This window comes from Anomalospiza imberbis, chromosome 1, assembly GCF_031753505.1.
Source record: "Anomalospiza imberbis isolate Cuckoo-Finch-1a 21T00152 chromosome 1, ASM3175350v1, whole genome shotgun sequence".
NCBI lineage: Eukaryota > Metazoa > Chordata > Aves > Passeriformes > Viduidae > Anomalospiza > Anomalospiza imberbis.
The window spans coordinates 39932415-39942222 of record NC_089681.1 but is presented as its reverse complement, the minus strand read 5'-3'; positions in this window follow the sequence as shown (position 1 = coordinate 39942222).

The following is a 9808-nucleotide window of genomic DNA, read 5'->3' as shown; positions in this document are numbered from 1 at the left end:
AATTTTCAGGTGATCCATTAATCACTGTTCTGCATTTTCAGCAGAATTAAATTAAGAAAAAATAAATTACTTCTTATTCTCTCATTCATCTGAACAGAGCGTATGAGACCTGACCAGGTAAAATATATGTGCTACCATGTTTCTCCTCCATATTTGAAAATGAGTAACAAAGTGGTAGTGTTTCAGTAAACCTCTGCCAGCTAGCATTTTCAGAGCACTTCCAGCTTTCAGAGAACAAATTTGAAGCTCTAGAATGTACATTTGTAATAGCAAGTGATCAAAAAAATCCCAAAACATAAGTCACTGGTTTAAAAAGCACTGGAAACTCAGCAAAATAAATATTATTCTGTAACACTGGACTCCCCATCATACAAAACATAAGGAAATGCAATTCTGTGAAGACCTATAGGGAATTTTGAAATTTTTTTCATGACAAACATTTCAGTTTAATAGGTGGATGAATAAACTGAAGAACCAGAACTTTCTTTTCTAGAACAGAAAATCAGTGATGAAATTTGGAGACTAAATAAGAATTTTATTGCTCACACTCCATGGAAAGACATTCATTTCACCTTTGTTACTAGTGATTTTCTATATGTCAAGAGATATTCAGAGCGAATATGTCTTCAGCCTTAAAAAAAAAAAAAAAAAAAAAACCACAAAATTGAAACCATTCCCCAGTAAAAAGCAGATTATCCACCCCATTGTACAAATGCAAATTAAGCCGCCACTAAAGAGCTGTGCAGAGGATTCAATTCTCCTTTTGACCTTAGCTCTTACATGCAATTACCTGCCTTGTTTTAAATAGTTGTTCCCCAGCCAGTGAAAAACACCTGCTGTTTCCATAGATGTTAATCTCTCTGCAGCTGAACCAGAGTTCTGCCTCAACCTCCCTTTCAGAGAACACAAGGATTTAGGATGCTGCAGACACTCATTTTCTTGGGCAGCCAGAGCTTACTCCCTTCCTAAATCATATATCATATATCATGTAGATATACCCCTAGAAGGATGGGATAAGCCAGATATGGGAAAGACACTGCAGAACCCTGGCAAAACCCTTATTCACCCATTTTGTACAATTAAGGTCACTAAATATCACAGAAATTCTGAAATCAAAAATGCCAAAGGCTCCAGGGAGAATTTCCTGACATTCTGTAAATATTTGTGGACATTTCACAGACATTTTAAAGGGGTTTTCTGTATACTAAGGGAATGATATCTGTGTGCTGTAGCAAGGATGGGAAGGGGTGGTGGTGATAATGAGTATGTATTGGCTTAGTGGGGCACCCCAGTGGGATGTTTGCCAGGGAAGTTGTGGATGCCCCATATCTGGAAGTTTTCACGGTGTTTTGAGTAACCTGAACTAGTGGCAAGTGTCCCTGCCACCCACAGCAGGGGCTTCAACCAGATGATCTTTTTGAGGTCCCTTCCAACTCAAACCATTCTGTGATTCACTCTGTTTGCTTTGTTCAGTTCATGAAGACTCACAATAAAACTCAGGTACTGAACATCCAAGTCCATCTGTTAGGACTCAAATCACAGTGAAGTATCACAAAATAAAGGAGAAACTGATGCTTTGCAGTCTAAAAGGTAAAACAACTTGCAAATTTGCAAGAAAGCACAGAAAGGATTTCTGCTCATGAATTATTGTAACCTCGTGGCCACAAATGCAGACCTCATGCATTTTCCACAAAGAGGGAAAAGTATGCCGTAAACAAAAATTATCTGAAGGGGTCTTTTCCCCTCCTAACTCTGAGACCTGTCCCCCACCAAAATAATTCAACAAATTAACATTTGTCACTATCCATGATTGCTGGTAATCCATCCTCTGCTCTATTTTATGCACCTAAAGAAAGAGGCTGAGTAGTAAACTACTGTCTTAAATGTGATCACAATTTTTTTTATGGCTAAACAGCCCACTGCACATGCTCAAGTTCTAATTATAAATAACAGTGCTCAACTTCTAAACACCCAGGTTCTGCAGCTAATAGAGCACATGAGGGATGAGGGGCCCTGCCCCAGGTAAACACAGGAGATGCTGTCAGAGAGCTCAAGGCCAAGGAAAAAGGGCAACAGCCCCATTGGGGCAGGGAGAAACTGCTGCAATATAAAGCATTTGCAAAAGGAGATTTCATTTCACACCTGAACTCACAACAGATATAAAATGAGATTATTGTGTCTGGGATTGGAATTTTAGATACCACTTAGGTCAAGAAAAGTTTCCTGATCCTGTTCATTTACTATTGCTTCCCAAACATCAAATCCATCTTCTTATCCCATGGCCTCTACTTTTTCTCTTAATAACAAAGCTGTTTTCCTGCAGTCAAGAGATATAAAGTGATAGATTTTGAGTTATGTAATTACAGCAGCTTATTAAGATCAAACCGATTGCATCAGTTAATCACTTAACTGCTGGCAACAATAACAAAATCCAGTTCTAAACAGAAAATTGAGTCAAATAAATTAAAGAACAAATCACCCTGATGGAATAACAACCTGCTCATAAGGCATTTTATGAGAAAACTTCATCTAAATAAATCCAATAAATTCTGTGGGGTTTTTTTGTTATCTACTCAATACTGCTTTTATCCAAGTGGATGATATTTTACATTGAATTTTAGAGAGAAACAATAAATTGCTACATTAAAAATCAAGACAATATTATATCAGCTCCTCTGTGTTCATGAAAGCCATTTCCAATCCAGGTGTTAAGTGGATTAATTTATATTGCCATGTAAGAAGAAATCAAGTTTATCTGGCTGGATTTAATTTCCATTCCATTTAAGGAGACTTCCCATTAAGTCAGAAAAGAATTTAAGCTATTTATGAACTCAAGTCTAAATGAAAAAAATCTCCAAGCCTCAAAACAGTGATTTGACTTCTCATTCAGGCTGCAAATACCCACATTCAAATACCTCATCTGCCTAATTTCAACGATCAGTTTTAAACCAGGTAACTCTCTCCAGCTGGGTGTTGTGAGCAGCAGTATGGAGTTCATTGGGAAGTGTCTCCATTTGCTCTGCTGGAGCAGATCCATTCTCTGTAGCTGATTTACTGACTCAGATTTGACCTGTTTCCCGTGTCTAAAGCAAGTGCTCAGACTATTTTGTCCCATTCTCTGCCCCAGTATTTAATTTCCAATGTGAGATACTGTCATGCATCAAGAGACAGCCTGTTTCCAGCATCAGCTCCACTGTCCACTTGGGGCTGGATACAAACTACAATCATCCAAAGATACTGATTTCAAACTGGGGACCCTCCAGTCTCCAGTTCATTCTCTTGAAGAGCTTTATGTTTGCAACGTTAATTCAACAGCTAATAATTATCTCTTTTTGAGGTAAATGTGCAGGATGGATGGTAACATGGTCAGAGTAGTTACCAACACCATTATTAAACAATTTCTTTCAGTTGAACAAATCGCTAACAGCTCATCGCCTAAACAAAAATTTTAAAGACTACAAAAATAAGAAAAAATTCTGCTACATTAACAATCACTATGTTAAACTTTGGAAACACCTCAAAGTAAATCAGCCCAGATTATGTAGCTATACACATGTAAAAGCAGTCTTGCATTTCAGGAAAACATGTTAGAAGACTTCTAAGTCTTGCAAACAAAGCCAGGAGTTAAATTCTCCTTAGCTCCATAAGCTTTTGTAGAATCATACTAGTTGTATTCCTCAGGAATGCAGATGGGCTCATTCAGAGCAGCCAATATTTAGGTTATGTTGGTGATATTTTGGGTTTTCAGCCAATGAAGGATGAAGAGAATGAGTGACACAAAGAGGGAGGACAGGTAGACCCAAAATACTGATGTGAAATGAGTCAGCACAGGAAAGGCAGTAACTCTTTCCTCAAGAACCATCAGATCAACAAGGTAGCACAGAGTTATCTCTGATGGAACACCTACTTAATGCTACATATCTTCCCCTCAGATCTGCATCTTGCTACACATGAAATAAATCATGAGGTCACTGTGGTGGCACTGATGAAAGAAGAACACCTGTGTGATGTGAACAGAACTTCCTTGCAGTTAGATCTAAAAGAAACTGCTTAAGGAGAGAAAACACCTTTGGGGGAATGGAGTTTGAGACAACAGAAGTGACTTCCCTATTATCTTCAAAAGAACATTGCCATGGAAATGGACTATAGCAATAGTATATAATACCCGAATGATTCAGGATGGTTAAGATTGACATATTTGACCACTGAGTTCCTCAGATGCAAGAGGAAGAAAAACAAATTCAGGTAATGGTACTCAAGTGTATTGTCATATCACAGGAATGGTTCTTTGTTTGTGAAATAAAGACAAGCCAGCAGACTCAGTCACTAGATAATGATGAAGCACCACATTAACAAAAGCTGCTACAGAAGTAAACAAAAAATAGTTGTGTGAGTAAACAACTTAATTAAGTCCTTTTAAATGTAGATCTAGTGCTGCAACCTTTTCGAGACAGCCATGAATCTGACCTGGCAAAGACAATAAAAACACAGCATACCCATGTGGTAATTGAGGCTCCACACCACCTTGTGAGTTCTGCCTGTGCCTCCACACTTAAGATTTTTCTTTCTGGGAGGAGGCATCAGCTCCACTTTAGATAACAGACATACAGTCGTGTCTCATAAATTAGTTCTTTCTAACATGGATGTGAGGTTTGTGTCAAGAATTTCTGACACCTCTAGCACAACAAGTCAGTGGTGCTCTTCATTTTTGCATTCTGGCTCTAGGAGGAAAGCAGAGTTTGCAATATTATCAGGACCCATCAGAAACAGAGCTAACATTGTTTCTAAGTGATTTCCTGTCTAATTTACTAGAGGTGTCTAGGGGAGAGCTGCTGTCACCAAAGTTTTCAGCAGCTGTAGGACAATACCAGCATAAGAATGAGTAAATAAAAATACCCAGGATGAGGGCACAAACTGAAATGCAGAAAGTTTTATTTGAATATGAGGAAAAGCTTCCTTATTTGGAGTAGGACAGAGCTGCCCAGAGAAGTTGTGGAGACTCCTTTGGTGATATTCAAAACCCACTTGGATGTGTTCCTGTGTAACCTGCTAGAGAAGAACCTGATTTAGCAGGGAACTTGGGCTTCATGGTTTTCAGAGGTCCCTTCCAACGCCTGCCATCCTGTGATTCCGTGATCCTTACCACAGCTTCAGTAGATCTGGAAGCAGAAGGCTTAAAGCCACATGAGGAATGGGTTTCTAGTCCAGTCTCCCACAGGAAAAACAGGAGAAAGGATCTACACTTAAACCAAAGGCAGTTGATATTGCATTCTCCAAGAGTGGGGACCCAGAACCAACAAGTCAGGCCTTTGCTGATCTTTCATGAACCTCTCTTACAAGACAATGCTCTGCTTCCACATATTCCAGGATCCACAGGCCTTTGCTGATCTTTCATGAACCTCTCTTACAAGACAATGCTCTGCTTCCACATATTCCAGGATCCACAGTCCGTCAGGGATAGTGGTTAAGCTCTAGGAGACACTGACAGGGAAGCAGGGGAGTGCCTTTGCTTCAGAGGCCTCCCATCTCCCAGCACAAACCTCCTCCATTCCCTGCTGCACCATCACCTCGTGCACAGACACTTGCACGTGCTTGAATCCTCTGGTTCAGGAGAGAGAGGCCTCTGCAAGAATCTGTCCAGGGAAATCTGATCACTGAATTAGCCTTTAAAAGGGATGAAATCAGGAACCACTTGTACCGTAGGGCAGTGCACCAGAGCAGCTGAACACAGCAGATTCCTCACTGGTGCCCTGCTCAAGCTGCCACAGCGGTCTGGGGGGAATGGGGTGACCAAGCAATGCCCTGTACTGCTCATGGTGTCTGCCAAAAGAGCTGGGCTCTTCTCCTGAAAACCTTCTTGTTTAGTACAAACCAGTGACCTCCTGATGCCATGCCTGGGGAGGGAGGCTACACAGCAAGTTAGCTGTGGAGTCTGCTCATTTCCTCTGGCATAAACCCAGATGTTTTCATAACAAATTGCATCGAGAAACAGATTGCTTTGGTTTAACTTCTTTGGCTTATTACACATCCTAGGCTAAAACAATGATGATTAAACAGCATTCCCAAGCACTGCTTTAATTAAGCAGCATCACTAAGTTATTTATGCTACACAGCAGCTCCTGATAATGTTGCAACCTTTAGTTTTAATTCCTTTAATTCAAAGTTGTGCTGAGAAAAAGCACTTTCCTCTACTTTGGTCACCACTTCAGTGACTCACCAGATACTCATTTTTTTAAATGCTAAGAAAAGGGCATGCATTTCAGCTAAAGTAATGTTTATTAGAAGCAAATTCCCAAACATTTAGAGAAGCTTTATGCAGACCCCATTGTAAGGGTCTTTCATGGCAATTATTGTATTCAAAAGACAATAGCCAAAAGGTACTTTAAATGGACAGATGGCCTGATCTGGCAGTAGAGGTTCTTAAAGCTCAGAAAAGTCAACAAAACCATTTAGGGTCTTTGCCTTTTGTCATCACTGAGGAGGCTCTTCAAAAGCAAACCAGAAATTATTACACGCTTCAGGAATATAAGGCAGCACTTTGTCCAAGACCAATGCCAGGAACAAAACGAAGAAGTTGGGACTTGGGAAGGGTGAACTTACCAAAACAAGAATCCTGGTAGAACCCAGAGAAAGCTGCCCATTTCCCCCTAGTACCCCCTCACAGAGCCCAAACCTCCCCATCACCTGGCCTGGGTTATTACCAAGGATCCTCTAGGCCATCTCCCTGCCACAACACCCCAGCCAGGCTACAGGGACACAGCAGAATCCTTTAGCTGCACAGACTCTTTGCTGACAAGTATTTTTAGCTGCACAACCCACCCAGCTCCTCCCATTTGGTGAATGATGACCTCTCAGGCATGGCACACACATCAACCTAAAGGTAGAAAGCCACAATTATTAGTCCTTTGAGTAAGTCTCAGAAGCATCATTTGATCAGGTCCGACTGTATTTCCCTCACTTCACAGGCACTTCAGTAGGTAATAGTTTACCTGCCACTTCACAAAATGACAAGTTTTATCTGCAATTTCTAACAGTGTCACATAATAGAAAAAGAATATCATCAAGACTGAAAAATAATAGCTTTAAAGGAAGTACTAACAATTCTCACCCCTGCAAAAGCTGCGTGGAGCTTTTTAGCCATAATTGCACCAGGAGAAAATACCATCTCTCCTGGCTTGCTTGGTGTTTGTTCCTCAGGGGGAACGTGTTTTCCTGCAGACATGGTGGAAGAGAGAAAATTGAAGCTGCAGGTCTGCTTAGGGAAGCAGATTGGCAGCAATGAAATACATTCAGCACAAGCCTTGAGACTTCTGCTGCTTTGCCATGCTCCCAGAGAGCCAGCAGGTTAAGTGGGAACACAGAGCAGTCCTTCCCTGCCCTTGGAGCAGGCACTTGTATGCAGACACAGCTCTGCTAACCCAGCCACCTTCAGGGGACAGTGAAACAGCCAAGTGTGCACTGAGCTGAAGCCTCAGCACACTGTCCTCTAGGGGTTGGGCTTGTTGGATTGTTTCCTTAAGGAAAGCTAGGTGGTAGCTGTCTGCCTACAGAGAGAGGGGAGAAAAGTCAACAGCATCAATTGTTGTATGCCTCTTGCAAGGCCATACCAGCTTTTGACAGCTGAAGGGTAGCTTGGGATCCTCCACTCTTTTGACATCCCTTTACCTGACAAAAATCCTCAGCTGGGGACAAGGAAAAGCAAACAGCTAGAGATGTTGCATCACAGATATTTCAAATTAAATATGGTTTGAGACACTTACCAGTGGGAGAGTTAGATGGCACAGAGCAGTCTACCTTGACAAAGACTCAGATTTTACTTCCTTTTGTGTAAGTCATTAGCATAATCTACACAGGCTGCAATGGAGCTCCTTTCAGTGTTTCTCAAAATGTGGTTTACACTTCCCTGCTAATAATATATGGTAATTAGGAAACTAATTTGAAAAAAGCTACCTTTTTGTTATTTTTTTACTATTCATTTATTTCAGAATTTTCTTTTTTATTGGTAATACATTAGCTAATTCTGTCAGGCTACTGAGTTCAGGAAATGCAGATTAAATTTCAAGTATCATACTGCTGATATTGTGGAGCCTGAATCTTATGGGGTATGAGAGAGTGAAAGCAAAATACATCTATTACAAGCACTGCATGAAAATGGCCTTTATGAACTGGCTTTTAAAACATTTTTTAAAATTGTGATTTGCCATATCTGCTGACAACAAAAGTTTAAACAGTAGTCTCACTGCCAGCAAGAGATATTGTTTGCATCCCCATTCCTCCAGAAAGAAACATCTCTGTCTCTTCAAAATACAAACTTAGAATCCAAAATTTTCACAAAACATACCAGAGATTATGTAGCAGAAAGGAAGGCCAGATTAGACCAGAGGTCATCCCAGGACGAGAGATGAAAGTCCTCAGTTGTGTACAGTTGTTTTGCCTGCAATGAACCAGCTAACAGGAAATTCAGACTGTGCATTGAGAGCAGAGACACAGGATGGAGAAAAGAAGATGAAAAAATATGCCAGTGGTTTGATGGAATGATGGACAACACCACTTGTCCTCCATGCTGACTTACAACACCACAAAAGTCCATGGAAGTTATCAATTACTACAGTGGATTAGGAAACAAAGACCATAAAAGGAAGATTCCAGAAATCAACAAAATTCCTATTATCTCCAGAAAGGGCACAGAGGCATGACAGGACAAACAGACTAAAAGAAGTTACAGGGCCTAGTCCCTGCAGGGCAGTCAAAGTCATGAAGTTTGGCCCAGGTTAAAGGCTATTTAGATAAGAAAGCTGGAACTTCCATAGACACAAAATCTAGAAAGCTTAATGTATTCTCTTTAAGGAAAGATTAAATCCCATTCCAGATTTCTTAGAAGACAAAAATCAGCACTGTGCATATGAAGTCAGAGGTGATAAAATTCAGAACATTCAATGTCTCTAAGTGAGAAAAAAATAAAGGAAAAAGGCCTGCCAGATACAGAGCAAAATGATAAAAATCTTGACTATTTCTTTAGAAATAGTATTTGATAGAGTTTGAACTAGAATATATAAGAAAAACAGGTAAAATACAACAAGATAGAAGTGGCATAAATAGTCTTTTCTGATCAGAGGAAAGTAACTATTTTTTCTAAAACATTTCCCTTATTCTAGGTCTCATCCTTCATCTGCTTGACATAGCAATAAAATATATTTAAATTGTGAAATTCTACCAATTCTAAGATAAATTAGAATATAATACAGAAAGAACTAGAGGACACCTAAGAACTGAAATTTTGAGGTGTGACATTCAGACACAAAACAGAAGGTACAATTTATGCACTTCCTGTGAAAGGACTTCACCAAAGACATGCCAGATGGATTTTAGTATTTCATCAGTGCTCTCTTGCCCAGACACTTGGATAGGAAAGGACCAGCTCCTTTCAAGTGCACCAGCTGGGGAAGCCAGATAAAGTGATTCTTTGTAAATGCATTGTAATCTTTGCAAATCTCCAAAGATAGAGATAGCCTGTGATCTTCTAGCAGAAAAAAAGAAAAAAAAAAAAGCTGTTGCCATGATCCCCACACTGACAGACTCATAATCCAAAGCTGCATTTTAGCCACCTACACTTGACAGAATAGACTTGTTTTGCACCCTTCCTTACCACATGAAAATTGCCTAGAGAATGATGACCTTTAAGTCCACAATTTATCATGATTTCTTCCTATAAAATGGTCTGATATTGTAGCAGTTCTGTGATTTCCAAATCAATAGGTTTTAACAGTCATTGCTGCAATCAGCTGTCCAGTTTCTTTGCCCATTCTTG